Source organism: Meleagris gallopavo, chromosome 1 (genome assembly GCF_000146605.3).
Source record: "Meleagris gallopavo isolate NT-WF06-2002-E0010 breed Aviagen turkey brand Nicholas breeding stock chromosome 1, Turkey_5.1, whole genome shotgun sequence".
Taxonomy (NCBI): Eukaryota; Metazoa; Chordata; class Aves; order Galliformes; family Phasianidae; genus Meleagris; species Meleagris gallopavo.
In genome coordinates, this window is record NC_015011.2 from 156,523,784 (window position 1) to 156,531,781 (window position 7,998).

A 7,998-nucleotide genomic window follows, 5' to 3' on the forward strand; every position below is an offset into this window, starting at 1 on the left:
GTGGTGTATGTATATGCCCAAAGATAAAAGAACTATTTTTGGAAAAAAATAAATTTTGCACAGAAAAATAAGCCCAGAAGGTTTCAGTGAGAAGGAAAAAAGTCTTCCTTTTCCTTCCATTCTTGTCTGTTGAATATCCATCAGTTCACAACTCTTTTGGCATTTCTAGGTTGCATGTAATCTTACTTTCCTGAAGGATGTGTCAATCTTCATTTAAAAGTTTACAAGAGGTCTGAATTCCAGAAGTTAATGTCTTTCTACACACACATGCCTTTCACAACAAATAGCCATGTTTTATTGAATGCTGTATTTTAAAGGTAAGAAAACTAAGAAAACATTGATAAAACTTAAGAAGATACAAATCAATAGAAGTAAGGTGTCTGTTAAGTAGTTAAAATATTTAAAGTAGTGTTTAACTGCTGAAATTCATTTTGACACACACTATTACTGCAGGCTAGAAATAACAAACCCTAACTTGATCTGGAACCTGATACTGATACTCCACTAGCTCCAGCATGTTAAGAGAAAATGTGACAGGATAGTAAGAGAAGGTGCACATAATCAGGCACAGGATACAGAGAGACAAGCTTACTGACAGGCCCCATTTAAGATATGGCAGCCCTCTTTACATCCTTTTCGTTCCTTCCTTCTCCTTTTTCCCTCCCCCCCCTCCAACTGGCTTTCATAACTATACTATTATTATTTATTTATTATTATTTAACATCCCCAGCAGAAGAAGTATCACGTGCTAAAGAGGCCCCACCATACAATGAACTACCAGAAAATGAAAAGAAATACGCCCTGTTCACAGATGGATCATGTTGTATTGTGGTGAAGCATCGCAGATGGAAAGCTGCCGTGTGGAGCCCCACACGACAAGTTGCAGAGGCTGCTGAAGGGAAAGGAGAATCAAGCCAATTTGCAGAGGTAAAGGCTGTCCAGCTGGCCTTAGATGTTGCTGAACAGGAGAGGTGGCCAATGCTTTATCTTTACACTGATTCATGGACGGTGGCAAATGCCTTATGGGGGTGGTTACAGCAGTGGAAACAAATTAACTGACAAAGAAGGGGTAAACCTATTTGGGCTGCTGAACTGTGGAAAGACATTGCTGCCTGAATAAAGAATATGGTTGCAAAGGTGCACCATGTAGATGCTCATGTGCCCAATAGTCAGGCTACTGAAGAACAATAACCATCAGGTAGATTGAGCTGCCAAAATTAAGGTGGCTCAAATAGACTTGGACTGGCAGAACAAGGGTGAATTATTTCTAGCCCAGTGGGCCCACGAGACCTCGGGCCATCAAGGAAGAGATGTAACATATAAATGGGCTAGAGACCGAGGGGTGGACTTAACTATGGACACTATTGCACAGGTTATTCATGGCTGTGACACTTGTGCCACAATTAAACAAGTCAAGAGGATGAAACCTCTCTGGGGGGAAGGGCAATGGCAAAAGTATAAATATGGGGAGGCATGGCAGGTTGATTATATTACCTTGCCACGATCTCGCAATGTTAAGTGTTATGTGCTTACTATGGTAGAGGCAACCACTGGGTGGCTTGAAACATATGCAGTACCCCATGCTACAGCCCGGAACACCGTATTGGGCCTCAAGAAACAAGTCCTGTGGCAACATGGCAGCTCAGAAAGAATTGAGTCAGAAAATGGGACTCATTTCAAAAATTCTCTTGTAAATGCTTGGGTCAAAGATAATAGCATTGAGTGGATTTATCATATTCCCTACCATGCACCAGCTTCTAGTAAAATTGAACGCTACAATGGGTTGTTAAAAACCATGTTGAAAACAATGGCTGGCGGAACATTTAAGCACTGGGAGAAGCATTTGGCAGAAGCCACCTGGTTTGTCAATAATAGAGGATCGATCAATCTTGATGGTCCTACTAGCTGCCTACATAATGTCAAGGGAGATAAGATCCCTGTAGTACATGTAAAAAACACATTGGGAAAAGCAGTTTGGGTCTTTCCAGCTTCTGGGAAGGGCAAACCTCTTTGTGGAACTGTTTTTGCCCAGGGACCTGGCTCCACTTGGTGGGTGATGCAGAGAAATGGGATGTTCAATGTGTATCACAAGGGAATTTGATTTTGGGGGAGAGCAGTCAGTAATTCCATGTATATATATAGGTTTGTGTGTGCGTGTGTTTAATGTTTGGTCATTATTGTTTCTTTGTATATATTAAGCATGACGTAGTGATGTAGAATAAGGGGTGGAATGTCATGGTTTTATGATTTCTGATTATCGGTATTCCACATCATTACATCATGTGGGGCACTGGGAGTTTAACTGTTAATGCTCAAGTTCTGGGTACCTGCCCGGAAGAGAACTACCTATCCACCTTTCGGACATTCTCTCTCATTATTTTTGATTTATTAGCTTCAATTCCAATTATGTTGTATTATGGTGTAACCGTAAACCGTTGACACTTATTCAGCCAAGAGTATACCTGTCCAAGCCATGGGCTGTCAGCTTCTGCAGGAGAATACTGTGGGAGACAGTGTCAAAGGCCTTGCTGAAGTCTAGTTAGACAACATCAACAGCCTTTCCCTCATCTACCAGACAGATCACTAGTTCATAGGAGGAGATCAAGTTGGTCAAGCAGGGCCTGCCCTTCGTGAACCCGTGTTGGCTAGGCCTGACAAGAACATTGACGCATCCTGCCACAAGACCCACCTCCCACACCTACTGCTGCAGCAGTGGTCAGTGTGGGCTGCGCTCACACTCTGACTTCCCTCCCTGTTATCGGTGAGCAGCAACACCCTTTTCTCACCTTTTCTTACCTGGCATGCTAGATGGGTGGAAGCTAGCTTCTGCCTTCCCGAGGGCTGCTTTTAGCCTCGCAGAAAAGGGTCAAGATTAATCTCAGATATAAGAGTGAGCAGTGCCTGCTCCACCCCTGCTGTCTCAGCAGCCTGCCCACAAGCTGCCAGCTGCTGCCAGGCCCCAGCACTGGCACAGTGCTTTTGCCAGCTTCAAAAAAAAACCCTAAAAAGAGCTTTTTGGTCTGCCTTTTTGCCTTAGGTCCCTTACCCAGTGCAGTCTAACCTGCTCTGAAGCTGGTCTCTGCAGCAATGAAGCTGGTCTCTGCAGCAATGACTCTTAAACGGGTCTTTAAAATTGATTGTACTAAAAAATATTTCTGTTTATTTCAATGGAATTTAGTAAAATTCAATAGAAAATTCAATAAGATATATTCAGATTATAATATAAAGGTACATAAATGTGAAATTTTTATTAATGTTTCTTTTTATATTCATAATGTATTTGTGTACTCAAAGAGTAGGCTGCAGACATATATTTCCAATACCAGGCAGCAAAAATAAAGTGGAGGAAATAATTGTAATACAGTTATGTTAACATTTAGTATCTTTGGCTATATTGAGGTGCAAAGAAGAATAAGAAAGATTTCTTACAGAAGAAAGAAAAGCAACTGTCTCGCTCCACTTTATAAGAGGGAGAGGAGGTTCTTTTAATATAACATACCGGGTATGAGATTAAGAAACAACAGTTCAAATGTTGGTCTGACCAGTTTATTATAAATCCTAATCAGGGAGATGGGGAAGGGAAGGACGGCTACTATTATGAATCAGGGAGACAGGGAAGGGAAGGAGGGCAATAGAAAATATAGGAAAGAAGTAAGAATTGCATAAAGCAGGGATAGTCACCATCAGGATCCAGCAGCAGATCCAGTTGCATGCCGTTTTGAAGGTCCGAGGCAAAATCGCAGCAGGGGGAGAGCAGCAACAGCATGGCCGGCCTTGGGCAGCAAGCAGGTAGCAAGAAGTCGCAGAGCCAATCTGGGAGGAAGCAACAGGACTCAGGTAGTAGGCCCAGGAGAGTCCGTCAGCATGCAGGCATTCCATAGTGAGGAATCTAATGGCAGACACCTTTGTTCTTCTTCAGCGTGCAGGTAGAGAGCAGAGCAAGTCCAGGAGGGAGAGAGGGAGGTCGTGAGGCTTCTCATGTCAGAAACCTCTTCTTCTTCATGAGGAATCTGTTGCCAGAAAACCTAAACCTCATGGTTGCAGGTCCCCTTTTTATCCTTCTTCTTCTGCCATCGTAGCATTCCTGGGTGCTTGGGTAAGAGTCATGTACAGCACCTCCTGAGATGGCCTTCTTCCTCGAGATAAGCCCACACAAAAGACTGCTTCCTGTCCATTAATCTGTAGCTTATCTCTCTCTTGTTGCCCCTGGCCTTGTCCATTAGTGCTCTCCAGACAAAGGATTCCTCAACCCTTGCCCAGGACTTGTCCATTAGTGTTCTCCAGACAAAGGATTCCTCAACTCTTGCCCAGGACTTGCTTGGACTTGTTTATCTGTGTCCCCAGCAAGCTTTGAGATGATGTGAAAGAATAATCTCTTACAGCAACCAAAAAAGAAAACTCAAAGAAGTTGTACCCACCTAGAAAGTAGTACAGGATTTTCAGTTAGGAGATAAGGAGAAGGCTGAGATACTCAGCAACATTTTTCTTCAGTCTTCAGGGCCAACAGCTCTTCACACAGCCCTCACGTGGGTGGGTCAGAAGGTCGGAATTGAGGGAGAAATGACCCTCCTGCTTGAGTGAAAATCAGATTCACAAACACATGAGGAACCTGAACATTCATAAGACTTATGAGATACATCCCACATTCCTGAGTGAATTGGTTGAAGTAGTCACTAAACCACACTCAATGATATTTTATTTTATTTTAAAAGTCATATCAGTCAGGTGAAATGCGTAATGGCTGGTAAAGGGGCAATGTCACATTCATTTTTAAGAGGAGTAGAAGGGATGACTCAGGGAAATATCAGCCTGTCAGTTCCATCTCTATGCTGGGGAATATCATGGAACAGGTCTTCCTGGAAGCTATGCTAAGGGACATGGAAGAGAGGGAGGTAAGGTATAATAAATTTACATCTTAAATACCAAGCAATGGAGTTGTGATTTTACTCTGATCAAGAAGCAGTTAAAGTATGGACAGTAGAACTACCTTTTCCAACCCTCCAGGTAATAAAAGTTAAATCATCTTCTACTGAGTTAATCACCTTCTACAAAGACCGTACTGAAAAAAGCCAAAGCTTTTGCCCAATGCCAGCTATATACAAAAATTAATTAGAATTTTAATTTATCAAAATATCACTCCAAACTAGAAGAAGTTCTAAGGTTTAATTATGTTCCTCTTATTTTACTGACTCATTAATTTATGATTAGTGGTAACTTTCCTGCAAATAATATAATTATTTAATTCTGTAAAATGACATTGAAAAAGTTATGCTCAATATGCAGCTTGTTTAAAAAAAAAAAAAAGAAAGTTAATAAAAATCTTCCTAGATTGAAATTCCTGAACTTTAAGGTGCTGTTAATTAAGGGAAAAAATAGTCACTTGTGGGGCATTATTCATTATGGTACATAACTATAAAAATATGTGATATTTAAGTTGCGTTTCTTAATGGTGATTTTCAATTTGTTTGCATGGATAGCATGTAAATGCTTAACAGTTTATAATGTAAACTATTAATTCATTCATGCTGAAGGCTTTAGACTGTATAGTAGTTCCGACATAATTCAAACAGTCGTGGCTATACCTCACAGTGTATTCATGTGACATATATTTCTTTGATAACTGAAGGGAAAAGAGTGAGCATCACCTTTTGATCTAGGATCTGCACCAATATGAATACAATTGTTATCTAAGATACACTGAAAGTAGAATGAGTAACTCTCTGTAAAAATTTTATCACTGAACACTGCACATTTACCAGTTAGACAACCAGCCTGGATCAATATGTATACTATAGTATACAAAACAGCACGTAAAATTGCAGATCTTTGGACTGAATAAGACTGTTATTTTGTCCTACAACAAATTGGAATATAGCTTTAACAAAATGCTCTTTCTATGTTTTTGTGTTCAGTGAATGAAAAGAAACCGATAACAAAGGACTGTAGGCCTATGACTATTACACTATATGAAAAAATGGAGTCTTATCGTCCAAATGAATGTTCAATGAATTCAGTACTGTTTATGGACAAATGAAGTGGTCTGTCTTGGAAGGTTGTTTCTTTTTCCAAAAATTTTAGGCACCTTTTATGCACTTTGTAGAAAATCACCTGCTTAAGGTTCACATCTTAGTTCATAAGGTTCATAGGGTTTTTGCACTTTCTTGTACTATATTGTATTTATAATTAGTCAGGAGCATAAATAAATAAAATTAAAAATTCTTCAGTAGAGGTAGTTCACAAATTGTTCAAAGTCTTCTGTAAATAATTTGATAGGATCTGCTTAAGCCTGAAGTCACTAGTTAGTACTTCCCACAGAACAGGATTTTTAGCTAGAAAAGAATTCTATCTGGTGTAGGCTCAATCAAAAAGATTTGAGGTTATTTTCTTCTAGTAACTTAATTTACTGGCTAAGTACCTTCATTGTCAGTAATTATTTATTTATTTTAATCTGAATTCATTCCTTCTGTAGAGTCTGTTTGTTACCAAAAAACATCCCACTACATCTCAGATGTTGCAAGTAAAAGACGTACCTGAGATAAAGCTCCCTCCACAACACTAGCCACCATGTCTCCAGCACAAGTACAAAGTTCACTTTTCTCTAATGAAGTAAAACTACGTATGCTTTTGAAAGCTCTATTGGGTCGTGATGATGTCTTTAAATAAAAGTTTGAAAATGTCATATGCAGTGAGGTGCCTAAGAGACTTTGGTCAGCACTAGGCTTGGTAATATTCAGTATTTCTAACAAAGGTCTGGAGAGTGAATTGCAGTTGATAAAATTTGAGAAATATATAAATTTGCCAGAATGATAACAGAATGATGGTGGCAAGCTACCATTTTTTTTCTCCTGCTGGAGTAGTAAGATATTAACCTTTCTGTGTTTGACTGGCCCTGTCAGAGTTAGTCATAACAATTATTTTATTTTGAAACAAGTCAAATAGAAACAAGTGAAGTTTTATATTTATTTGTTTGCTTGTTTACTTCCTGTTTTGTTGTTGTTGTTGTTTGTTTTCTCAATTGGTCTTCCATTCTCAAATCAATTTCTGCATGAAAGATGATATTTTTACTTAGAATTTTGCATTTTTTTGAAATTTGAAAATATTTTACAGAATGGGAATAATACATTTTAGTGACCTTTATTTTTAATATGGTCAACTACAGAATTAAACTTTGAAAAAATAAAACTATATAATTTTAACGAATGGACTAGAAGACAATGTTTTTAAAATTACACTTCAAAAAAAGTAGTGTAGGGTTCACCACTGTAATCCCCGTTCTCGAGATCCAGTCCACCAGGGGCTAGCGATCTCCCTTCTCTAGGGCCATTGCGACACAGACACCAATATGAGGATGTAGCAGGTGGCATTTATTGCAACTAAATAGCAACTTATATATCCTACGTGCCTCGTCTACGCCCCTTCTACATTCTTCAAGCGTGCGTCATGATTTACGTAACAGAGGTCCTATCGCGTCACATCTCGATATCTCGTTATTGCCTACAGAGCAGGGGAGGTCCTAGCGTGTCACATCCCGATGACTCACTAACGCCTACTACAACAACCATGGACAAGAACTCAGTATGAGCTGACTGTAAAATAGGTGCACAGACTTTGAAAAAGTTTGAAAAAGAGCAAGTCAAATTGAGACACTCACACATTTTTATGGGGAGTGATTTAATAAATGGCATTTCCAGTACTAGCTGCACCTCAGATTTTATTGACTTTAAAATGTAGAGCCCCAAGTCTCATTTGGACTTGGTTTTGTTTGAGCTGATCTATTTATTTATTTTTTTCCAACCATTTGAGCATTTGCAAAGCAGTTTGAATTTGTTTTAGTTTCGTTCTGTAAATACTATATAAGGAAAGGTCTACAAAATGTATGGAGTCTTCAGGTAATAAATATTAACTCTGTTTGTTACCTGTGGCGGAGGTTACTTTATTAAGAACCTTAAGCTAGAAATTAAGGAATGAGTATACTTAAATTTTAATCGGGAATAGTTA